This window comes from Notamacropus eugenii, chromosome 1 (assembly GCF_028372415.1).
Source record: "Notamacropus eugenii isolate mMacEug1 chromosome 1, mMacEug1.pri_v2, whole genome shotgun sequence".
In the NCBI taxonomy this organism is placed as follows: Eukaryota; Metazoa; Chordata; class Mammalia; order Diprotodontia; family Macropodidae; genus Notamacropus; species Notamacropus eugenii.
In genome coordinates this window covers 267,152,320-267,178,957 of record NC_092872.1, presented here as the reverse complement: position 1 = coordinate 267,178,957, position 26,638 = coordinate 267,152,320, and the positions used below count along the sequence as shown (strand labels likewise).

The window sequence follows — 26,638 nt, the reverse complement described above, 5'->3', positions numbered from 1 at the left end:
CTGAAAGCCTGACCTGTCTTCATCTCAATTATCCAGGGAATTTCAGACCATTGGAGCTCTTTAATAGGTCAGTTCAGCTCTTAGTTTTACCCTGAGAGTCATTGGTGATAATAGTTCATCAGAATCATTCCCATCTGAGGACAGGACCATCGGTAAGTATCCTTTGCCATTCCTACCAAATTACCACTTGTGTTGTTCCTAAAAGTTGCCTACAATGGCAGTCAACATCTTGAGTCTACTTGAGCTAAATCCTACTGTTCGAGGCCCCTTTGTTTGCGTCATTCAATGCTGGCTGCTCTCGGCTCTTACATCAGCCAAATGCTGATGATTACCGTACATCCTGTGTGGAGGGCTTGGTGGAGCACATTTTAGTGTTTTGTCCGCAAGACCTTGTTTGCTTGTTTTTTCCTGCCAGAAATGATGCCGGGAGAGAAAACACACAATAGGCTCTTATTAATAGATCCTATTAGAATCATGAACAAAATGTCCTTTCCCATTTAGACGCTAATGCTGTGTTTGGTTCTTCTGAGGTTCCTGTCAGCTGCTTTCTCTGAAGTAAAAAGGAGAAAAGGACAAAAAATGGACTTTTCTTAATAAATCCATTTGTCAAGTTGGCAAAACTACTTAGAACTGTTTATTTGACCTGAAACAGGTGTGTTACATAATACATATCACATGTCTTATCACTGTGGAAAAGCTCTTGGCTTGGAGTGAGCAGATCTGGGTCTGAGTCTCAGCTCTGCTGCCAAGTGGCTATATGACCTTGAGAAAGTCAGCTAACCTCTCAGGGCCTCAATTGCCTCATCTATAAATTGGGGATAATAATATGTTCACTCCCTTCTACCTTACAAGGTGATTATGAGGATAAAAAACTGGCTGACGTATACAGAGTACTTTGTAATATGTCAAGTGTGATATTAATGTAAATATGGTTATCAGCTCTTTAGTATGAGACTAGAGACACTCAGAATTTCTAACTGGTTTTAGGTACATGAGCCTTCAAGCTTTATAGAAATATGAGTTTGAAGCTCTCTGATGAATTTCTATTGTCATAGAATCATAGATTTAGAGAGCTGGAAGGATCATCCTGTTTTGTGGATGAAGGTGAGGCCCAGAGAGGGGAAGTCACGCAGTAACACAGCAAGTTAGCGGTTTCTTTACCAGAGAGAGTTCAGACAACTCTCTATCAATGGATAAGAAAGGGAGTTGATGGGGAGGTCTTTGGTTGGAACTTTGCTTCTACCTTAATGCAAGGTGTGGGCAAACCCACTGATAGTCACTTTGAGAAGACTGGGGGGCATTCACTGGGTCAAGGCCATTGGCAGCACATCATGGAGGATGAAGTTAATGTCTCACTGACTGAGGATTATCTGATTTGCTCCAGCTATTTTGGCTCAACTGGGAACAAACTGGTTTGCTCTTGATGTTCTACATGAAAACTACTCCTTCTTTGCTGTGCCTATAAGAAAAGAGGGTCAGTTACAGAGTTACTTCTTTTTTTCCCTTCTTTTCAGACACCTAGTGGGAGTTGAGACCAGAGGACTGAAAGCAGGACTGATCTCTAAAGTGTACTGTGCATTGGCATAACCCTCCAAGGACAAGTTCACCACTATCTCCATAGTCCCATAGTCTCCATAGCCTCTTGTCCAGTATATGGCATCATCTCCTGGCTTGTCCTGAGTTCCTGGTTCCAAGTCCTGGAAAAGGGAACAGCTGAGGCTCATTGTGGTTGAATAGGTTCCCAGGACAGGGAAACAATGTTTCTAAGGGGTGAGGGTTTGGGGACCCAGGCTCCTGCTTAATGGAGAGGTGGAGTTTCATGGACAATGCTGAGTTCCTGGAGTATTTAAGGACTCCGACTTCTGCAAAGAGAAAGAGGGATGCCTAGGCAGTGCCAGCCTTTGGGGGAAAGAGGATTCTATCCTTGTCCTTGGAACTGGAAGAGCAGCAGGGGACTGATTCATAATAGTGGAGAGTAAAAAGGCTTATAGTTTGTCCTTTGCTAGTACTAGGAGTTTATTTTGACAATGAAGGTCCAATGGGAAAATGGACTGTCTTTCTAGCAACTCCTTGTGAACTTTCTAGAGGACATCTAAACTCTTAGGGTGATACCAGTAGGACTGGAGATCAACATGCATTCCTAGGATTGTAGTGGTACTCACTAGAATGCTGGGAGAGGCCTCTTTAATAAACTCAAGAACTTACCTTCTAAGGGGAGATCAAACCACAAGGTGGCACTATGAGACCAGAACTGACTCTCCAAAGCCATAGGGGAGAGGTGGGTTTTGAGATTCACCTAAGAAGAATTGAATCCACTTGTTATGTTATTGCAAAAACCTTTACAAGTTTTCTTCATTTCCTTGGCGGTACAGTATATAGGCTGTCCTGTACCTAATATGTTTTGTTACCTTGCGTGCTTTCATGGGAGCTGATGACCTTTTCACTCACATTTGTAGCGATCCAGACACAAATTACAGTTAAGTACTTTTCTGAGATTTTTCAAAGGAAACACTGGATAAGAACAAAAAAGTTAGGATGTTAGAGCCACTTCCAAGACTGAACCCTTGAGAACCAACCTTGAGAACCTAGATCATTCACTTGGAGCTCTGGGTCATGAGTTACAAGTAAGAGAAAACCAACCAGGTCCCCAAGGAGGCATGTGTGAAGTACAGTGTGAAACTAAAGCTGCCTTGGACATTGTCAGTACTCAAAGTCTCAGCCACCTTCTGTGGGAAGGCTTTCCCAGTAATTCTTAGTGTTAGTACTTTCCCTCTGAAATGATCTCCAACTTATACCATCTGTATAGATGGTACAGAGACAACATGCATGTCATCTCTCCCATTACACTGTGAGCTCCTTGATATAAGGGATTGTTTTTTGCCTTTTTGTACCCTGGTCCTTAGAATCTGGGTGGCACAGTGGATAGAGCCTTAGGCATAGAGTCAGGATGACCTGAGTTCAACTTTGGCCTCAGATACTTACTATGTGACCCTGGGCAAGTCACTTACCCCTGTTTACCTCAGTTTCCTCATCTGCAAAATGAGCTGGAGAAGGAAATGGTGAACCACTCCTGTATCTCTGCCAAGAAAACCCCAAATAGAGTCACAGAAGTCAGAAAAGACTGAAGAATTAATATCATCATTGTCAGCCTTCAGTACAGTGCCTGGTGCATAGTAGGCAATGAATAAATTCTTGATGGCTTGAATATTTATTGAACTGAATATGGTTTTGCAGAAGCATGTTTAATTGGACAAACACCCAGTTGTGTGATGCCTGTATGTTGTAGCTGTCTACTTTAAGGGGAAGAACACTGAGTGAGTTCATATATTGTGCTTCTGTTTAGCTTTCTTTTCTTAAAAAAAAAAGAATGGTATACTTAAGTAAGAGTATAAGCCTGAATTAAGGCTTTCTAGTAGATGAAATTATTTGCTGATTCTGTCCCTCTGGTGTACAATATGAGACTCATTAAGTTAATGAAGTTGCATTTTTTGGTACTAACTGGATTTCATCACAGAACCCTCAGGGACAGAATTTGAGAGCTGGAGGGAACCTTGGAGATCAACTAGTCTAAACTCTTCGTTTTACAGATGAAAGGATTGACTGGAACAGTTATATGGCCTGCCCAGTGTCACATGGCAATTAGTGGAAAAGCCAAGTCTAGAGGCCAGGTCTCCTGACTCGTATTATGGAATCTTTCCATGATATTTAAATCGGCAGGATGGAAAAAAAATACCTCAGCAATAGAGATATCTCAAAATGGGGTGGGCTGCTTTGGAAGTTACTGAATTGCTTTCACTGTAGGATGCCAGGTGAATGTTGAATGACCACTTGGCAGGTGTGCTTTAGGGGGACTTTTGTTCAGGTATGGAGTGGGCTCGAGTTTCTCTGAGCTCCCTTCTAGTGATGATGCTCTAAGCTCCTGTGGCCTTACAACATAAAGACGTGAGCAAAAACTCCATCTGCCGGTGTTCTCCCTTCTCCACCAACACAGGGCAGTTTCTGGCTACATATACACCTACAGTCCTTCCCCTGAACCAATACTCCAAGAATACCAGAAAAACAATGACAGAACTTTGATGATTTGTACTGCAGCCAAGCTTGGAACAACTTAGGCTGACTCACCATGGCCAGGATGCTTCAGTGTCCTTGGTATGAGTCACAATCCATGTGTGAAATATAATAATCTCAGATCTGAGTTGTAAAATAGGTATATTTTTAAATTGCCTTTAAATGTTTCATTAAAAAATTCCAATCCCTGAGCAATAAACTTGGTTGGAATTTTAGAGAAAGTAACTAAAACTTATTCACTGGAAAACATCCAAGGCAAAGACAGCTCTCCTTTTTGCCTTTGGTGTTAGTTTAGACTCCTAGGCTCATCGTTACAGAGCTCAAAGGGATTTTAGAGGCCATTTGGTTGAATCCTCTCCTTTTGGGGTTGATAAAATAAAAGCCCAAGGAGGTTGTAACTTGTTCGAATTTACACAGGGAGTATAAGACAAAGGTGAGATTTGACCCCAGGCTCAGATTCCCTGAAGTTCCCCAGTGTTCTTCCACTATACCCTGTTGTCTCATGAAATCTTCCTTGAATGACTCATAGCTACTATATTATGGGATCCCAAGCTTTGGCAGGGCCCTACCACACTGGAAAGATTTCAAACACTTCAATAGTGTGGACTCTGTTGCTCAGGAGCCAAGAAGATGATGAATATGATAATGAGAAAGAGAAGATGATGACGCAGAGGAAGATGATAAAGAAAGTGGAGGGAGAGAAAGAGGAAGGGGAAATATTTAGCATTATTTCTGCAGACTTTGGTGTTTGGGTATCTTGACTTAGAAGGTAAGTTCCCTGTAGGCAGGACCTGTCTCCCCTTTCTATTTACATCCTCCATGCCTAGTATTGAGTGACTGTGGGTTGTTTAATAAATGACTGCTTAGTTAGCTACATCTTAAATGATGGGGTATATGTGAGCATTTTCATTGCTCTGGCATTTTTATTGTTTTTCAGTGTCTCAGGAGCATAAATCCAGATCCTAAGAGATGGTGACCCTCATGTCCCAAATCACTCCTTCAATAATTACTAATTGGGAACACAGAGCCTGGAAGGCAAACATCTGTAGCTGAAAGTGGGCCAAGGGAAACGTGATCTCTTAAAAACCTACATCATAGCTGCTTCTCACATGCAAATCATTGTTGGTAATGTACAGCCTGCTGACTGCCACTGCCACACCTTTTTCCATTGCCCTTTGGGTCACCTCCAATTTGAATTCTTCTGAGGTTGTGGTGATCACTCTTACAGAAGTCGTTTTATAGCTTTTCTATCAATTCAGATAAAATTGTTGGCACTCCGTTTTATAGAGTAGCATGCTCAAACTGTAACAATGAAATATAGCTTAATTTTAGGGGAAACGTTTTAATGTCTACAAGATGGTCAAAATGGGATTTTGAATCATTCATTTTTCCATTCTTTCATTCATTCTAACCCTGCACTATACTAGATGCTGAAGAAACAAAGATAGGCCTTTCCTTTAAATAGCTTACAGCTATTTGGATCAAAGATTCATAGGAACATTGACCAAGAGACCTAGTCCAACTTCCTCATTTAACAGTGAAGGAAACTGAGATCCAGGAAGATTCCTTTCCTTGGTCAGCTTGGGGAAGAGGACAGCACATATACCAAAAAGTAAATGAGATAGACAGAAAGACAGATAGATAAGCGGATAGATAGGTGAGCAGATGGATATGTATGTATTCATACATGTGTGTGTGTGTATATGGATCTCTCTCTGTATATATAGATATGCATATATATGTGTATGTATATTACATGCACAATGCATGCATACATAATACACATGTATATATGTATATGTGTGTATATATACACACATATATAAACTATTCAGGACAAAAGGGCACATGTCGTGACTTCGTCAAGTCCATTCTAACTTTAGAATTCCATATGGCCATAATCACAGTTAGGGATTCTTTTCTCTATGCTGAAAGACTTGAGTGCTCTTTGGGGGAAGATGGGAGAATCTGGGCCTAATGGCACTCTGGAACTGGCAAACTGGATCCAGCCTAGATCATTGGAGAATTTTGAGGTGCCAAGACCAGAGCCTCTGGACTGGGAGGAATTCAGTACCTCAGTGATGGGAGAAAATGCCACTGTCCCACACTAGTTTTGACTCTGCATATGACTCTTTGATGGACATTGGGAGGGAATATGTTAAACCTTCCTGATGACTGTAACTTGGAGTTGAAAGTCCCTGCCTAAAAGAAACACAGTAAGGGCTCCCCAGAGAAGACTGGGTAAGCTGAGAGAAAGGCATAGTAGGAAAGTCAACTGTGGAGTTGCCATGGAGATGCACATATTGTGATGAGGGAAAATATTCTGAGAGGAAAAAGGGATTGAAGAGACTCAATGGAGAGAGTCATCATTGATGAAGAAAACAAGAATTCCTCTTGGAAGGTTTTTGGGCAGCAGAAAGAACACACTACGCCATAGAATATAAGTTCCATTAAGGCAGGGATTGTTTCATTTTTGTCATTGTGCCTTCCATACCTAGAACAGTGCCTGATGCAGAGCAGTCACTTGTAGATGCTCATTCATTACTTGATTGATTTTACTAGCCTTGGAATTAGGAACCCAGGTTTGGATCCTACCTCAACTATGTCCTAAATAGGCAATTTATTTAATTCTATTCTATTTGACAAATATTTATTAAGAGCCTATTATATGCAAGGCACTGGATTGATGCTACGTGCCCTCTGAGACTAAGCAGAACAATTGCAACTTCTCTTCCACCTAACATTTCTTCAAACACTTGAAATGAATGATCAACTTCTCCATCCCTTGTCTATGGTCTCAATTTGTTTTTCTGTAAAATGCTAGGACTGAATGCCCCTTAGCTTCTTTCAAGTTCTAAATTCTTTGGATCTGAGTGCCTTTTCTGCTCTAGGCAGTATAAGAGGTGCAAAGACAAAGCCTCCTGTCCTTGAGGTGTTTACAGTCTAATCATGGAGATAAGGGAGGAAACACATGAAAAGTTAAATATTAATGTAAGAGTTCAGTCTCTTGCTTAGACCAATATGTAGGAATCAATCAATGAGGATTTATTAAATGCTAACTGTATACTAGATACAGTGTAGGATGCTGAAAATACCAAGAAAAAATGATAAGCGGTTGTATTTCTCAGGGAGTTTATATTTCAATGGGGAAGACAACGTGTCCATACATAGGTAGGTAAACAATACCAAAAAGTAAAGAAGGGGTTTCCTAGACTTCTCTCCATCCTCACCTATGTATCTTGGAATTCCTAGCTCCCTTCAAGATTTAGCTCAAATATTATTTCCTATGTGGTATCCTTCTTGATCCCCCAAGCCAAAGGTGATTATTCCCAACTCTTTGCCTTGCCCTCAAATACATCTGTATTTACTTTGTAGATATTTTGTATTTTTATCTGTGTACACATAACAGAATGTAAAATTCACTGAAATAATTATCTTTTTTTGTGGTACTCCATGTTCCTGGTCCAGAGCCTGGCATAAGGAAATCAACTATGACATATAGTATGTATTTAACAAATGTTTGTTAGATTGGGTTGAATTTCAATGTTCAATTACCCTGAATCCTGATTTTATCTTGGCCTGAGCCACTAAGTCTCAGGAGAACTCAAACCATCAGGACTGTATAAATCAAACTTATTTCTCCATTTTATAGTAAAAATCTTGATTAGGTAGGGCTTAGGGCATTGTGGTTCCAGCATGGATATAATCTTCAAAAGCCTTTCATAACCTGGCTCCCTTGTACCTTGTCAGTATTCTTATACTGACTCATCCTCATGCTTTCTGCAATCCAGTGTTGCTCACTTCCTTGCCTGCAAGACAGTACACTTCCCTATTATATATTTTCTTTTATTTATTTGTTAGTTCATTCATTTATTTGTTTATTTTTAACATTCACTTTTAAAAAATAACATTAAAATTTAACATTCATTTAAAAAAATTTTGAGTTCCAAATTTTCTCCTCCCTTCCACCCTTCCTCCACTCATTGAGAAGCAGGTAATATGACATCAATTATACTGTAAAGTTAAGTAAAACACATTTCCATATTAGCCATGTTGCAAAAAACAAAAACAAAAAATCCCAAAGCAAGAAAAACAGAGTGAAAAAAGCATGCTTTAATCGGCATTCAGAGTTGATCGGTTCTCTCTCTGTAGGTGGATAGCATTTTTTATCAAGGGTCCTTTGGAATTGACTTGGATGACTGGAGCAACTAAGTCTTTTACAGATGACCATGATTATACTAGTGCTGTTACTGTGTGCACAGTGTTCTGCTCACATCATTTTTTATGAATTCATCTAAGCCTTCCTAGACTTTTCTGAAGCCGTCTCATTCATCATTTCTTATAGCGCAGTAGTATTCCTTTGCAATCATATGCAACTTGTTCAGCTATTCTCCAATTAATAAGAATCCCTTGAATTTTCAATTCTTTACCACTACAAAAAGAACTGCTATAAATATTTTTGTACATATGCTTTCTTTTCCTTTTCTTTGTTCTCTTTGGGATACAGTCCCAGTAGTGGAATTGCTGGGTCAAAAGGTATACACAATTTTACAGCCCTGTGGACATAGTACCAAATTGTTCTCCAGAATGGTTGGACTAGTTCACATCTTCACTAACATTTACTCTTTCCCATTCATTGATAGGTCCATGTGATCTGTTTAAGTCTCATGGAAGCCTGAGTCACATTAGTCTAAGTCACATGGAACGGAAAGGGGTGGAGGAAATGAGTTCTGCTCTTTGTTACCTATATGACCTAGGGCAAGTCACTTCCCCCTCTGTAGGTTGTCTCTCCTTATTAGAATGGAAATTCCTTTAGAGCAGCGACTATTTTATTTCCTTTTATTTGTATCAGCAACTCTTAGCATGGCACGTAGCACATAATGAGAGCTCAGTCAATGCTCCATCTTCCCACCTATCTTTCTAACATTTTTCATCTATTCACCTGTCTGTCTATCTATCTAATCTATCTATCTACTTCTAATATTTTTTCATATTGTATGGAGTCACTAATTTCTATTTGCTCTGTTCTAATTTTCAGGAAGCCCACTATGTGGGTGAGGTTTGCAATTTTCTGTTATGAACAATTTAATCTCCTTCCAATTCTTTCTTCTAGGGATTTTATATAATTTTTATCTCTTGTTAAAAATTTTCTTCTAGGTATTCAGTTGTGAATTTTTTTTCTGTTGAGCCTCTGCTTACAGTTGTTATGGAATTAATCTCTTCTTCTAGATTTGATTTTTTAAAATTTCACTATATTTATTACAATTCATTATATATATCTTCTTGTGCTTTCTCATCTCTCTAGTCTTAGTTTCTGAATTGAGGATTTGTACCAAGGTCAGGTTCTGACTCCTATTGTCTTTTTTTGTGTGGTTAGATTTACTAGATTTCAACCCAGTTTACCTAGGCAAGTGTACTGATCTCTACCCCCTTTGTTAGGGCACATTGAATTTTGAGATTCAGAGTGCTAGACCCTTCACTACTGTCTCAGAACAAAGCACTAGCAATCTCAGAGATTTGGGCAAGGGTTTTATAGTCTGACAGCTGCTACATCTGGACTGGTAGTGATTGACACCCTTATTTGCTTCCCAGGTTCACCCTATGGGTTTCTGACCACTCTGGACCTTTTTCATAAAAGCCCTTCACTCCCATACTCCCATTGTCTTACAGATATAGTCTTCCTTCTTTCCTTTTCTCCTTCCCTCCTTCCTTCTTTCCTTCTTTTTCCTCCATTTCTTCCTTCCTTCCTTCCTTCCTTCTTCCTTCTTTTTTCCTCCATTTCTCTCTCCCTCCCTCCTTTCTTCCCTCCCTTTCTTCTTCCTTCCTTCCTTTTTTCTTTCTTTCTCTCCTTCCTTCTTTCTTTACTCCTTTTTTCTCTCCCTCCCTCTCTTTCTTTCTTCCTTCCTTCCTTTTTTTTCTCCCCTTAAACTACACTGCCTCCACTATCCATCATTATACTAGGTACTTTATTTCTTTAATGCCCACCTTTGGAGATCTCAAAGCATTTTTCTCATTAAAAACCTGAACTATTATAAACATTTATTATTAAGAGTGAGAAAGGCTATTTCGTTATGGCACTGCTCATTTATGAGCATGTTCTCAGTTCTGAGAAGAGTATGAGTTAAATATAAACAGACAAATTCAACCAGTTTTAATCAATCAGAATCATTCTGTTCCTTCCCAAGGGGCTCAAGGTCCTCGGTTAGCCTTCCTTTAAGTCTCCAGAGCCAGGCTGAGTGATGACAGGCAAAGTGTTATCTCTGATTCAATTATCCTTTTGTCTACCTTTTCAGGTAGAAACCAGGCTGTAATCTCCTTACCAGTAATAAGGAATATTATTGTTGTGGTGGTTATGATTAATAACAGCTGACATTACATAACACACTAAGTTTTGAAATGTGCATTATCTCATTTGATCATGGGAAGTAGGAACTATAATTATCCCCATTTTACAGATGAAGAAACTGAGTCTGACAGAAGTTTTGTGAATTGCCCATAGTTGGACAGCTAAGAAGTCTAAGACAAGGGATTTGATTTACTTCTCTTAATTGCATGTTCACTGTTCTGACAAATTTAATACTTTGCCTGAAACTGTGAGTACAAATTGAAACCCAAGGATAAAACTTGAGTTTCTGTTTTGTCATCTGGTAGTCTCGATACAAGACCAGAAGATTGGCAGCCTTTCAAACACAATTCCCTTCTAGCGCATTGAATTGTTGAGTTGTGCTACATTCTTATAATATATCAGAGATAGGGGTGCTTGAGACTGATGACTTTGTACAGTCACTAGTCTAGTGGTATGGTTTTCCCAGAGTGTGTGGCCACTGTGCATTTTATAGCTTCTTAGAGGCACAGGTGAGAATTGGGTGATCAGCTGGACATAAAAGGTGGATGAGCAGCTCTGAGCAGGGCTTGGCAAACCCTCGTACCAGAGGTGCTAGTCCTTCCTTAATACCCCATACAGGTTAAATCAGGCTAAGGATAATGTCAGGCCTGTTGGTGAAGTAGGGAGTGTTTACTCCAAGCATGTGAAGACTTTCCCTGGTAGAATAGGTAGATTGCTCCCATGAACATGAAAGTGGCTGAAGCAGGTGTTGTGGAGTGCTTAGAGCTTGATCAGACATTGAAGACACCAAAGTCATCCCCTTCATCTCAGCCACTATCTTGCTATGGACTTTGATGACTCCTTTCCACAGAGAGAGGCTGATGACTTTGTGCAACTCTACCTCATTTAAATCCAATTCACAAACAAGACATCACTCCTTGATATCTTTGGTCCTCTTTGAAAATGAAAGACAACAACAACCCAGGTGGGGGGTAAAGTAAGGCTATCTAGGGAATTCTAGCCTGTGGGATTAGAGGAAGAGAAGGAAAAAACAGGGAGGCAAGAGAGACAAGGAAAACTGAAGGAGACAGACATTGACACTGGGCTGGGAAAGCATAGTACAATGCTAGATCAAAGATTCTTAGATTTCTGGGGATTTGTGAATCTGGATGGGAAAAAAAATTACGATTTTATTTCAATATAATTAGTTTCTTTCATAATTTTGTGTATTTTAAAACTTTATTCTGAGGAGTCCACAGCCTTCATCAAAGGGGTCCTTGACCTACAAAAATTCAAGAACCCCTCTACTATATTGAGCGCAAGATTTAGAGTCAGATAGACCTGGGTTCAAATCTAGTCTCAGACACCTTAACCTTGTGACCCTGGATAAGTCATGTAACTACTCTATGTTTCAGTTCAGATGAGTGGGGGTTTGACTCTATGGCCTCTAAGATCCTTTCTAGTCCCCAATTTTTTATCTTGTGGAGGCATTTACTGTATGCTCACTAGAGTCATGAGGCAGAGGGGCAGCAAACAGTTTTTGTACCACTGATGATGAGCCTGTCTGCCATCTTGTGGCCACATTTAGATCAAGATTTCTTGCTTCTATATTTCAAATATCATTGATGTCATCAGTGTGGGTGGTCTTCCTGCTGAAGAGGTACAAGATTCCAATTCCACCTGGCCTCAACTGCTGAGACCCAAATCCTTCATCTCTTCATGGCCCACCCACTAGTGATGAGCCCTGTTACTTAGCTGGTCTGGTCCTCAGATGGTAGACACACAACACAGTCCATTTCTGAGACCATATTCTCAGCTTGGTAAGAACCAGCTAGAGATTGTACTTCCTGGCCCAGCCCTCAAGAAGTCAGTCTCTGCTGTGTCTTCATGAGATGTCAGAGAAGAATAAAGAGATTGGACCAAAAGTACATAGGTAGAGGTTAGACCATCAAACACAAATCAATATACCATATTACTATGATTTGGTCAATGTATGGATAAACCTGGAATAGAGATCTCTTACACCGAAGCAGATCGCCACCTATCTCTGACTGAGGAGACAAGTCCTAGGGTGTAACATGAATGACTTGTCCAAGGTCACATGACCCATTACTGTCAGAAACCAAAAACCCAAGCCCTCCTTCCTCAAAACTCAATACTGTCCTCCACTGCACATTGCCTCCATAGTCCAAGATAGTCTAAATCTGGAGTTGATGGCAATGGTTTCTGGGTGGTGAAAACTATGTAGGTTGGAGTCATACTTACATTTAATATTCTGGGTAGGTCTTTGTCCCCTGAGGTTACTATGGATCCAAGGTTACTCAGTTTCTGGAGAAGAAGAAAATGTATTTTTAACTCCAGCTTTGCAAATCAAGACTCACTGTCTCTTCACAACTCATGCAAATGAGAAGGGGGAAAGAGAGGTGAGCCAGTTTCCAGGTCCTATGCAAATCCCAAGGTAACCTGGATTGTCTGCTGGGTGAATTTCCTCCTTCTATTTCTCTTTCTGCTGAAACTTGAAACCCAAGGTCCCTGGTATCTGACAAACAAGTCTTGGGAGTGGCTTCACATGCCTTTCTGAATTTATACCTGGCATGCCACCTGTGGATATTGGGTTAATGAGACAGCCACTGTAATGTGTTTCCTATTGTTTCTCTCTTGCCAGTGAGGTCATAATGACCATGTTTCTCTTTTAAATGTACCCCAGACTTCAGCCAAAGGAGAAAACTGAAGCACTTAGTTCAAATCATTTCAATTTACTAACATTTTTTATGCTATAACAGAGTGAGAACTGGTCCTGGAATCAGAGAACTTGGCTCAAATTCTGCCTCTGAAACTTACGAGCTATGTGACCTTGGGCAAGTCACTTCAAATCCCTGGGCCTCAATTTCCCCATCTGTAAAATGAGAAGATTGCATGAGATGATCTCAGAGTCCCTCTTCACCTCTAAATTTATTATTCTAATATCTTCCTAAGTGCCTACTCTGAGCTGGGCACTGATCTGGGCTGTAGGGATGTGAAAACAAAAACCCAAACAATTCCAACCTTTAAAGACCTTATGTTGTGGGGATGAAGAAGGAGGGGACTCATGTTCACATGTAATGAGAATGCTCTGGTTCACTATCCCAGAGCCAGGAGGGCTACATGTGTCAATGAGTTCAGAGTCTGGCTATGTAGACATGTACAAGATAGAAGTAAGATAATTTTCAGGGAAAGGTAGTAGAAGCTGGTTATTGGCATTTAGTCATTTCAGCTATGTCTAACTCTCTGTGGCCCCTTTTGGGGTTTTCTTGGCAAAGCTACTATAGCGGCTTGCCATTTCCTTCTCCAGATCATTTTACAGATGAGGAAACTGAGACAAACAGGGTTCAGTGACTTGCCCAGGGTCACACAGCTAGTAAGTGTCTGAGGTCACATTTAAACTCAGGGCCTCCTAACTCCAGGGGCTGGCCTTCCATCCACTGTGCCACCTAGAAACTGGAGAGATCAGAAAAGATCTCAAGTGAAAAGGGGTGCATCAGCTGACTCGAAGGAAATTATGGATTGTAAGAGGTAGAGATGAAACAAGATGGCATTCTAGGCATTGGGAACAGCCAGTTCAAAGTCATGGAGTCAGGAAATGGAATACCATGTATGAGGAACAGTAAGGGCTTGCTTGGAGTGCCAGTAGCTCCGATAAGATTATACATGTAATCACCTTTGCAATTTTCAAAGAACTATGTAAGTGTCAGTTATTACTACAGAACAGATTTTAAAAAACTAAATATTTCCTCCATCAATCCCCCAACAAATAAATTTCCATAAACCTGGTCAATTTAAGCTGTCTTCAATTAGTCCTTTGTTCTCCTGCTTCCCTTCAGATCCATCAGTCAAAATTCCATTCCTCCCAGCAATAGGATTCTGAGGGCAAAAGTTTCAGTTCAGTTCTATCCCATGATTAACATACCATTTTTCAAGCGCTAATTTATGTGAGTAGATCAAAATTTCATGTCTAAAAAGACTTGGATAACTTCATTGAAGCTGAGATTATCCCTTTACCAGCCAAGGTTGCAATCCCTTCAGGCATCTGTTTCATAGGCCACTAAAAGATGAACACATCCCCTAGCGGACAACCATCTGGGGATGAGTCTTTGTGTTTTTCACAGAACCGATTCTCAGACAACAAAACACAGTCTGACACTGGAGTTCGTGATCAGATCTTTCTCAGCTAAAGATTTTCAGATGAAGGGGCCTCAGAGATCATCTGATCCAACCCCTTTATTTCACAGATGAGGAAGCAGAGGTCCAAAGGGGTGATATGACTTACCCAAAGTCAAACAAGTGAGAAGGGGCAGAGTTTGAGTTTGGGTCCCTGTCTCCAAATCCACATACTCTGGAGGATCTGCCACCTCTCCAAGTTTACAAGGCGGTAGTCATCGCCAGTCTCCTTCACCCAAAAGCAGGAAGAGAGACAAAGAAACCTCAGGGCCGTGCAATCATCGCCAGAACTGAGAAATAAAGCCTTGAGACCCCTTGCCCTGCTGAGGATTTATTCGTTGCCTCCTTACTTGAACATGACCAAGCATGTGTAAGAGCTGCCTCAACTTCTTAACTTTTACATGCACTTCAGTTTTGTCTAGAGAGCTAGTCAACAATCCATCTCTTCAAGATGTATTAGCATCTTGTTAGCATTAGCAAGATGTTAGCATCCCCAGAACAGGTTACCAAATGTGTGCATTCTCCAAATTAGGGAGCAGGGCTTTCCCAATCCACTTCATTGTGTCTTTCTGGAAACAACCTCTTCCTTGTGGGGACTGCATCATGCTTTGCCTCTCCACTGTCAAATCTATATTATCTCCCTGATGAGAGTATAAATGCTTGGTGAGCAATCCATTAAGCCCTACAACAACCTTATTAGGCATGTACAATGGGATTTATCATTCCAGTTTTACAGATGAAGAAACTGTGGCTCAGAATGGTGATGTGTTTGCCCATGGTCACTAGTTACTTATAGGCAGAGAAGGGATTTGAATGCAGGTCTTCCTGATTCCAGGTCTAGCAGATTATCCACTATACTAAACTATCCTCTGAAAAGGTTTCGTAGGGTATCTCTTAAAGACATTCCTGATTTCGAGTCAGTCCCAGTCTCAAGCCTCTGGACCAGAAAGAGCCTTTGGCTCTGTTTTACCAGGAAACAATTGTCACACTTCACTGGCCAGTTTTTGTGAAATAGAATAACACTCCCGCTCCTTGATTTTCAGTGATTCAGACCTCTACTTTCTTGGTGTGTGATTTCGAGGAAAGGGTTTCATGAACGTAAACACTCGAATATAAAAATAGCCGGCCTTGGTTGTGAAGGAAATTCCTTACTTATAGCCCATTGGAATTTGCTGGGTCTTTACTTCCTAGGTCTCCCTTACTTTTGTCATTTATAATTACTACTTAAGGTTTTCCCTTTGGTTCGAACATGGAGTTTAGACAGCATTTTGGAGAGGGAGATCCTGAGATAGGAGATGTAGAGCTGAGAGGAATCTTGGGGGGCATCTAGTCCAAGCCCCTCATATTTCTGAGGACACTAAGGCTAAGAGATGAATGACTTGTCTAAGTGGCAGACCCCAAATTTGAACTTAGGTCCTTGCTACAGTGAAAGAACACTGGTTGTATAGACTGAGGACCTGGGTTTGGTTCCCACTTCTGATGCTTCCTGTTTAACCCAGGACAAGTCATTAAGCCTCCTTGGACCTCTCTAAAACGAGGGTTTTGGATTAGATGATCTTTGATGTCTCTTCCAGGTCTGGATCTATGATTTTATGTTGCTGAATAGATCCTTCTTTCTGCTGCCTCTGCTGAGTGTTATGTAAAGAAAAAAGTAATAAAGATACATTCTTCGGTTTGTTGGGGAGGGAGAAGTGCTTAGTACAGAGTAATTTAGGAGCAGGTGCTCAGCCCAAGGGAGACCCTGGCCTATATAAAGCCAGACATTTTGAGTGAATTGAGAGAAGAAAAAGATTGAAGGCCAGAAATCCTTGTAATGACATCATTAGAGACACATAAGAGTGGGACCAAGTGACCACTTTTGCTTCACCTAAAATGGTTTCCCAAAACATTTGGGCAAATTTTATTTTTAGTTGTAAAGTCATCAGTGAGCCTTTCAATCATCCCATTCCTCTCTCCCACTTTCTCGTGGGTCTCTGTCATCCAGTTCTCACACTGAATTTATCATGAGAATCTGAGAACTAGTCCCGCTCTTAAGCAAGTCTACTAAGCATTCTGCCTTCTCCCCCTCCTGCTTCCAATTCCCCCCAAAACAAACCCCAGAGTCACCACAAATGAGGGCTAAGGGTAAGGTATGCTTTAAAAAAAGGTAGACTAATTAAAGATTTATGTGTTTTATTGGCTAAAAGAACCCAATAGCTTCTAGTTTTATTTATCAGTTTGGTAAAGTTTTTATTGTTATTGGTTTCCGCTTCTCCTTTCGTCAGTCTCTTCTTTGATTTTCAGAATTTCTGTTCTGGTATTTAGATGGGGGTTTTTAACTTCTCAGTTTCCTAGTTTTTAAGTTACACATTCAAGTCATTGATTTGTTCTCTCCTTTTCTCTCCATCCCTCCCACTTTTAAACCAGAATGCTTATAAAAGGTTCTGTTGTCTGATAAGCTTACACATTTCTATTTCTTTCAGGCAGAGCTAGAACTCAGAATCATTTTCACTTGGCAGTAAATTTCAGCAAGATAAGGGGATTAGAGGGAAATTAGAGGGTTTGGTGGAGAAAGTATACCTCATCTCTGCACCATTATGTTTTTTAATACTGTAGAAGGATTGGCTGTTGCTGGGGAGTGGGGAATGGAGCAGCTCAACGCAGAAGGTGCCATCAACACCCGGTAAATTGTGTCAGGCAAAAAAAAAAAAAGCCCCAGACCCTTTAACTTAGTTGCATTATTACTTTTTAGCAGTGATAGCTTTATGAACAGGCTGATCAGTGCTCACAGTCAAATTAAGTGCTCAGACTCAAATTACGGGAAGTAATTATAATAATTCCCATCACTTTCATAGTGCTCTGAGGTTTATAAAGCACTTTCCTTACATTATCTCTAACATAGCCCTGTGAGGTCAGTGCTATTCTGATCCTCATTTCCCAGATGAGTGAGCAGGATTTCAATTCAGATCTGTGCTCACTCAAAGTCCAGTGCTTTATCCACGATGCTCCTAGTGCACTACATTAGAGATTTAGAATTAGAAAGCGATGGAGAGTGTATGAAAGGCATGAAACAAGAGTCAACGAATGCACAAGTTATGTGGGTAGTTTAGCAGGACCTGAACCAATCAGGAATTCAGGGAGAAAAACCCTAAGTGCTAAGAGACTCAAGGACCTCCTCTGAGGAAAGAGTTTTCTATCCTTTCAGGGTTTAGGTAGAAAAGGATTGACCCGACTGTTTGTTGGTTTTGTTTGTTTGCTTTTTTCTAAGGTCAGTTCCCAAAGGGTGGAGGAGGTCATCCATCTCTGATCCAGAACTTGGGACTTTCTCCCTATTTCCAGATGAAACTTTCCCTAAGTGCCTGACTCAGAGAAGAATTAAAAAGTACTCAGGAATTCAGGACAAAAGATAAATGACTTCTCCATCTCATATTGAGAGAGCTAGGAGTTAAGAGATGCCAGATCCTGGAAACTAGAAACTTTAACAGAAAAGACCAGTTTCAGGTATGAATTTGGTGTCTATCCCATGTGAAGTAAATAGATTCAGTGTGGGAGCTGGATCTCTCAAGCTCATATACACACAGTACAGCAATATATAACTGGGTAACTAAGTACTATAATGTATGGAGCACTAGACCTGGAGTCAGGGAGATCTGAGTTTAAATCTGACCTCAGACACTTAATAGTTGTATGATCCTGGGCAAGTCACTTAACCCTGTTTGCCTCAGTTTCCTCATCTGTAAGAAAAAAATAGTTGGAGAAGGAAATGACCAACCACTCTAGTATCTCCGCTAAAAAATTCCCAAATGTGGTCATAAAGACTTGAACATGATTGAGCAATAACAACAATAAATATATCTGCTGTCCAGCACCTTTAGAAAGTAAGGATTTGAGTTGAAGAAGGCAGGGGAGATTGATCAGAAGAGCCCTGATCAAATGATTTTCCCCTAGTCTAGTTGATGAACTCATAGATGTTAAGAGGGCAAGTAAAAGAACTGATGAGTTGCTAAGATTTGAAAAGAAAGGCAAAGATGTGTCTATACTCTTCACCTTTTATGACATGAGAAGTTTTATGCTCAAAATTGATATAATTAGAGGGCAGTTAGATACCAGACAGCCAAGGATTGATCATCCCCCCAGTGGTTCTTTAAAAACTGAAATACACACTCTAGGGAACTAATAAGGGCAGACAGTTGAAATAGAGGACAGTTCTGAGGAGTATGACCCCTGGCAGCAGAGAAAAGAGCCAGGTATGGAAGAACTCAGCTCTTAAAAGCAAATTACTCTGACTCTTAGAGTGCTGAAGTTCTCCTCCTCCTCTCCTATTGAGTAGGACCTCTTGAAACAGAGCTCCTCACCCAGTAGGAGACACCAAACCCAGTAGGGAGTGGGCTGGCAGGAGACAACTTTGAGAAGTGTGACTTCTGTGAGTTCAGAAAAGACTGCCTGGCTATCAGGGGTTGACCTTGGAGAGGAAAAGGTCCAGGGAATTTAGTAAACTGTTTAGAGTAAATGCTGGAGTAGTGTGAGAAGGGAAGTTCGCTGAGTTCTGCAGCTATGCATCTTCTCTACATATGTGTTTCTTTATTAGTGATCTTTATGGACTGATTCACTGCTATTTGTAGTTGTAGGATAGTGAATTCTAAGTTTATGGGGGGACTATTTTGTTCCTATTGTTTTTTCTTCTCAGCTAATGCTTTTTCTTTGAGTGAATTCAGTCTACTGGCTATTAAAGGTAAAGCATCCTCATGACCTAGAATTTTAGGAGTGTGGGCCCACAAAATACTTTGAACTTGAGGTTGGTTTCCCCTTGAGGACAGAATCTGTGAAAGCAAGTTAGGGATGGCTCAGAGTGATCCCTGAAGAATGTGAGAGGACAGCATCTCAACTCTGCTATGTATAGTTTGAATGACATTGGATTCATCATTTCACCTCACTGGAACTCAGTTTTCCCAGTTGTAAAATGTTGGTCTAGATGGCTTCTAAGACCCCTTTCAGCTCCAGATGTATGACTCTGGGAACATTTGATCTTGGTCCACTTCCTGAGCCACGAGTCAGTCCCTGCTGTTTCAGGCTATAGAATTCTTTCTCTCAGATAACAAATGTCTGATTCACTGCTGTTGGCCAAGAAGGATACTTGAGTCATCTCAAGTTTGCTGAGTCACCAGCTCCCAGCTCTGCTTTAGGGGGACTGGGAATGGATGGATATTTCTGAACCAATGATTGAAAATTGTGAGCTTTTAAATATATGGAGAATGCAATGTCCCCATTAGGAAAAACCACACAGATTGCTCATGCACAGATGGGCTACAGTACCAAAAACAAATTAGTAATTGTTTTATTGGCAGAGTCCTTGAATTAGCTTCTGATGATAGAAAGAACTGCTCCCTACACCAACCTCCTCTGTACTCATCATACCAATCAAGGGATGCTGAGTGGGGAACGACATGACTAGGATCATAGATTTATACCTAGAAGTGTTTTTAAGGATCCTATACTTTAACCACTCTCATTTTACAGATGAGCAAACTGAGGCTCAGTAACTTACCCAAAATTACATTGGTAGTAAATGGTAGAGCTAGGACTTGAACTTAGGTCTTTTGACTCCAAAGCTAGCACAAAGGCAAGAGGTGGGTCCTTTGGAGGCAGCTAGCCTGGGATGTCATTTCTAAAACTTGCTTTTTAGATTATACTCCAATCTGAGCTACATTTATCTTCCTTTGAGATTTGGATCAGACATCTCCTCCTCCATGAAGTCTGCCTTGATTCATTGGCCCTCTTCTCAGTTGTTAATTCTCTCTACCTTCTTAAATGGCCTTATCAAAACCCTCTAGAAGAATACAGACCCTTTGAGGAGAGGAGCTACTTTGATTTTTGTCTTTGTTTCCCTAGTATGGACCTTAGTAGGCATGTAATAAATGTGAAATGGATTAAATTCACAAATGGTAGCCAGAGTTACTAAGAAAAACCATTTTATAAAATAGGAGAGGGGAAGGGGAAAAAGGAAGGATTTTGATGGCATCACACAAGAGTTGCAAGGTTTGGGGCAGAGTTTAGAGTGATGTCCCATTATTCCCATTAGGGATGGAGACAGTAGAGTCTGCTATGGTGTGTAGGGAAAAGAGCATGAGATCTAGCAGCCAGAGACCTTAGTCCTGACACTGAAGAGATAAGTGCCCTTCCATCGAGAAGGCTGCTAGCTTGGGACCCTGGAGAAATGGGTTGAAGCCCTAGATGTGTCCTTTACTTGTTGTGTTACCTTAACCACCTAAAGGAAAGCCACATTTTTCTGTGCCTCAGTTTCCTCATCTGTAAAATCCTGGTGTTCATTTGGATGGTACTATGGGAAAAACACTGGCTTTAGAGTCATAGGTTGTTGTTGTTGAGTCATTTTTCAGTTATGTCTGACTCTTTGTGATCCCATCTGGGGTTTTCTTGGCAAAGATACTGGAATGGTTTACCACTTCCTTCTTCAGCTCATTTTACACATGGGGAAACTGAGGCAAACAGAGTGAAGTGATTTACCCAGGATCACACAGCTAGCAAGTATCTGAGGCCAGATTTGAACTCAGGAAGTTGAGTCTTGTGACTCCAGGCCCAGCACTCCATGCAATGGTACCACCTAGACATCCATTTGGAGTCATAGGACCTGGATCCAAATTCCCACTCTTTCCTTTACTAGCTGTGTGACTCTTTATGTCTCTGTTTCCTCAGTTGTAAAAAGAGGACCTTCAATTGGATGAATTTTTTCCCACTAAAAGTGTCTGATTTTATGACATCAGCCCTGGGATGGCAAGCTCAGGATGGCATAGGTTCACCAGACAGGTGCAGCACCCACTGTGGGAGGGCCTTCACTGCTTGATTCCTCTTTATATGGAAAAGAAAAGCAGTGATGGAGCTCCTGGGCTAACCCATAGTGACCCGCCATTTCTGGCACGTCACCAGACCACTTTCTTTGTCCAGTCTTACATTTCTTAAATGACCTTCTTTGCTTCTTTCTCTTTCACGTTCCTTTTTTGTTATAGGTTACAGTTTGTTGGCACCAATATGCCTTTCTCTGTTGTCCTCTAAGTAATACCAAACTTTCATTTTTCAGAGATCATAGAGTCTATAACCTTGCAGCCATAGAATGATATTGATACTCAAAAAGATGGACCATTGGATTCATCAAAATGAACTTGGGAAAATGTTCGAAGTTATTAAGAGAGTTCTGCAATTTTCTGAAGTCAATTTTGCTCACTTTCCTGCTCCCATTTAACTCAGGGCCCACTGTGTCCATTTGCCATGCCTGTCCATGGGATATGGATGATGGATGATCTCACTATGGCATAAATAATTGATAACGCTCTCTAATCACACAATCATAGATTCAGAGCTAGAAGGGACCTCTGAGGTCATCAAATCCAACCTTCTCATTTTACAGATGAGGAAATGGGGACCTTAGAAGAGTGAACTGACTTTCCTAAGGTGGTGACTAGGAGAGATGGGGATACGAACCCAGGTTGGCTGATTCTAAATTTCGTACTTAAGCATTCCACTGCTCCATGACTTCTCCCATCATTCTTTCCAAACTTGGTGTTTAATTGTTACTTGCTGATTGAATCTGTACAATGGAGATGTTAGATTAGATTGATAATATATGATTTTTTGCTGCTGTTACTGGGAAGAGTGAAAACCTCCCTTTTGGCATAGTTCTTCAAACCAAGACATTTATATCCAGTTAAGAGATACATTAAGAGGATGATTGTAGAGTAACTAGCAGAAACAAAAGTTATGATTGGCTTTCTAAATAGAGAGAGAATTCCACGCTTATGATATGAGTCATTGCTTGGCTTTATAGAGCCTTGGGAGCTGGGCAAAGGAGCTACATAAAAAGAAGTTTACTGGCCCATAGCTACAGCTGGGGTCTCAATTTTGAGAGTTTTTCTAAAATGATCTCTTTTGGGATTGGGCCCTACCCCTAATTAACCTTAGAAACATAATTTTATAGGATCATAGATTTAAGGTTGGAAGGGACTTCAGAGGTCATTTAGTCCAAACTTTTCCGTAAGATGAGGAAACTGAGGCCGCGGCAGATCCAGTGACTTGGCCAAGGTCAGATAGGTGTTAAGCACCAGAGGTAAGAGTTGAAGTCATGTTCTCCAACCTCAGAACCCAGGCTGTTTCCATTGTACCACACTTTCTCATATTAATAATCACCTCTAAACCACAAAAAATTCCTCCTTCCTGGGTTTAAACTCTTTTCACAGTGCCATCTGCTGGCCAACTCAATTACTGCAGCCCTGTCCTGCAGCATTGCTATTTATTCCACCGGGATGTAGGCGGTGTTCAGGAGGACTAGCACCTCTGCTGTGAGGACCTCCAATCCCTTTTCACTGCTGCTCCTTTCAGCACCTTTGGTGGCCACCTTCACCCAACTTTCACCTGTGGCTCCCAGAAGCTTCACATGCCGGTAAAACTGTCTCAGCAGATGAACTAAACCAGGTTGAGGGTAACTGACAAGTTTTAATCCTGTTGATGAGTTGGGGTGGGAGTGGGGTTTGTCTACCTCAAACATGTGAAGACCTCCCCTGGCTGAATGGGTAGATGAGAACAATTTGTTCCAATGGGCATGAAGGAGGCTGAAGTAAGTGCTATGGAGTATTTAGAGCTTGGTCAAGCATCAGAGATGCCGTGGTCACCCATTACATCCCCACCCGTTGCCAGTCATCTTAACCTCTGTCTTGCCACAGGACTTTAATGACTCTGGAAGAGATAGTGAGGCTGATGACTTTGTGCAGCTCTGCCTCAACTTCAATCCAATTCACACATGAGTCAAGACATCACCCTCTGATGTCATGGATCCTCTTTGAAAATGAAGGATGAACAACAATTATATACTTAGACTCACAGATCTTACAGATGAAAATAAACTCAAGAGATTCCTGCCTTTTACCAGGTGAGGTTTTCTTATCTATATATTTGAGAGATGAGGCAACTGAACCTTAGGGAAAATAAATTAACTTCCAGTAGATGGAAGTGAGGATGAGAATCCAGGTTTCCAGGCTATTAGTTACAGTACTCTCTCCATCACATTGAGCTCTCATAAAAGAGCCATAAGTCTTAATGTGGTGGGTTTTATTCTCTGTTAACAAAAAATCTTTGAAAACATTTCTTTCCTCCTCAAATGTCCAGTGTTGGGGTTATAGGGTCATAGGATTTGGAGCTGGAAGGGGCATTAGAGATCATCTAGTCAAATCCCGCTTATTTTATAGATGAGAAAACTGAAGCCCAGAGAGTGACTTGCCTAAAGCCACCTGGGTAAGTAACCCAAAGTAGGCCAATCCAACCCAACCAGCATTTATTAAGATCTGACATTGTATTGGGCACTATGCTAGAAGATATGAAGAATAAAAAAGAATCCCACCTCTCAAGGGGCTCACATTGTGCTAGGGGAATGGAAGCTGGAAACCAATAAGTCCATGCATGATCATTTGAGGAGGGAGAATGTATAACAAGTAAGATTATGGGGAGAGTCTTCAAAGAACTTGTGACACAGGAACTGAGCCTGGAAAGAAACTCAGAAACCTAAGAGGCAGAAGGGAAGAGGGACCATATTCCAGAAACAGGGAACAGCATGGGCAATAAAAAGCCACTGAAGTTTCTGGCAATCCCATTTTTGCTTTAGGGAGATTGATTATTCTGGTGACTGCATTCAAGAAGGATTTGAGAAGGCGAGACTGGGAGCTAGGAGTCCACTTAGGAGGCTGTTGTAACAGTCCAGGAAAGAGACAATGATACTCCCTGGTATGGTATTTACCATGAGTAGAGAGTAGGGGATCAAAAAAAGCAAACATGGCAGTAGAATGGCCAAACTCATTGGATCTGTTAGTAAATAGAGAAGCCAGGATTCCAGCTTCAGCTTTCTGATTCCAAAGCTAGGCCTCTTTCCAGTCTTCAATATTGCCATTCATATAGAAGTAGATGTGCTTATGGATCTCATTTTCAGTAAAATATAACAAAGAAGTAAATATTGAAGAGAAGTCAACAAATATATGGAATTTGTGTATGGTAGTGTATAATGCATTCTATAGTCCCAGTTCCCACCTTTCTACTGAGAGGAGGAAGTTATGTTTATTTCCTTATCCTCCAGAACAGAGATAGATATTATAATTCATCTTAGTTTGGCTATTTTAAAAATCTTTTGTTTGCATCGCTGCTAATTGTATATACTGTGCATTTGATTCCACTTTCTTCATTCAGTATCACATCATGTAAGTTGTAGGTTCCTCAGATATCTTGTTTAGCATTTTATAGGGTGCTAAAATATTCTACTCTATTCACACACCACAGTTTGTTCAGCCATTTCCCAATTGAAGGACATGCATTTTTCCTCCACTTTTTGGCTGTCGCAGGAATTGCTACTATAAATATTTTGGTATATATAGGACCTTCTGTCATGAAGTATTTTAGCTTAGTAATGAGATTCTCTGGGTCAAAGACATAAATAGTTTTGTTATTTCACTTGCATGAATTCAGATTGATTTCTAGAATGCATACTTCTCTGTTCTGATATTTTTCCCTTTAAGTTTTGAAACATTGGATTTCATATCATGTTAGACATAGGAATTATAACTTATTCTGTATAGAATTTTTTAAAAAATGAGATTTAATAGAGATAACTTGAGTTCCAAAAAATCAGCTTCATAAATATAAGATGGGGCAGGTATGGTTGTATCTCAATTAAAGTGGGAAGTCTGGTCAGCTCTATACTCAATAAAAATCAATGGCATGTTATGGCAGCCCAAACAGCTTCATTAAAAGATGCTTTGTATCCAGAACAAGGGACATGATGATCCTTCTGGTCTCTAATCTGCCCAGTACACAGTTAAGCAAAAACACCCGAGAAAAATGTCTGTGTCAGACAATGTGAACAACCTTTTGCCCAAGTAGTCTCCCACCTTGGCTCACTGTGTGTTCTTTGGGGCCACTTGTGTATTTTAGTTACTCAGAGCTGGGCTTCCCTTCTGTGATCTTCTCATTAACATTTGTCTCTTATTGTTCTTTGGGTTGTTTATTTCACTCTGCATCTAGTCATACAAATCTTCCCAAGTTTCCTTGAATTCCACTTATTCATCATTTTTTGAAGCACCATGCAATTATTCTATTATATTCCTATGCCATCATTTTTTTAACTTAAACTTCACTATCAATGGATACTTAGTCTACTCCCAGTTATTTGCTACCACAAAATGAACTGCTATGAATGTTTCCACATAGAAAGCACTTAATAAATATTTATTGATTAACTGGCATATAAATATATGTGAATATGCATACATATGTATGTGCATATGTATATGTACATACATATGTATACACTTTTCTGTCTTACCTCCTTGGGGTATATGCCCCTTTCAGACTAAAACATTGAGATGTTAAGTGTCAAAGCTAGATGGAAAAGATTTTCAGGACAGATGCCAACTAAGAAAGTCACCCAAAAAAGTCTGTTGCACCTGGGTGAGTGTAGAGCACAGTCCAGTGCAAGGTCGAGACAGCACAGATCCAGCCCCAGCACACCAGGACCAGGCCTTGGGAGCCACTGAATCAGCAGTGGCAGCTGCTGCTTCTGAAGTTCTCGGCCCTGAGACAGTAATGGGATTGAACAACTGGTCAGAAGGAGAAGGTCTTTTTGCTAGCACTAAGGCAGGAATCTGTTGCTTTGCTCATACTAAGATCTGGGTCCTAGGTGACAGTCCCAGGGAGAGGAGGAGCACTAGAACAGCAGAACTTGTGGCTACAGTGGAGAGGGACCCTCCTCACAGTTCCAGGACAGAAAAGAGTGCTTGTGATCCCTCACAGACCAGAGCACAGTAGAGGAGAGTAGTAAACACTTCTCCTTAGATCATCTCACCTTGGAAAAACTGAAAACTTACAGGTCCCTAGAGGTATCTGAAAACAACTGCACAAAACCCCTGAAGCACGAGACAGTGCACCCTCTACGCTGGAAGCAGAACCCTACTTTAACATAGAATAAAAAGTCAAGTAAAGGGCTGGGAAAATGAACAAACAATAGAAAAAAACCCTATAACT

General features: G+C 40.7%; 1 long non-coding RNA gene across 3 annotated transcripts; it reads right to left on the bottom strand.

The window, feature by feature from the left end:
• Positions 1-448: 448 nt before the first annotated feature.
• LOC140517518 (uncharacterized) lies at positions 449-12,995 on the bottom strand. 3 transcript variants are annotated; one of them, XR_011971619.1, is made up of 5 exons: positions 12,659-12,995; positions 2,409-2,511; positions 2,206-2,296; positions 1,244-1,459; positions 449-550 (listed from the first exon to the last, which is right to left on the bottom strand). It is a non-coding gene; the product is annotated as an uncharacterized lncRNA (long non-coding RNA). The 3 variants fall into 3 exon arrangements; XR_011971618.1 differs by lacking the exon at positions 1,244-1,459 and having other exon boundaries at positions 12,659-12,721; positions 12,857-12,995; XR_011971617.1 differs by lacking the exon at positions 1,244-1,459.
• Positions 12,996-26,638: the final 13,643 nt, after the last annotated feature.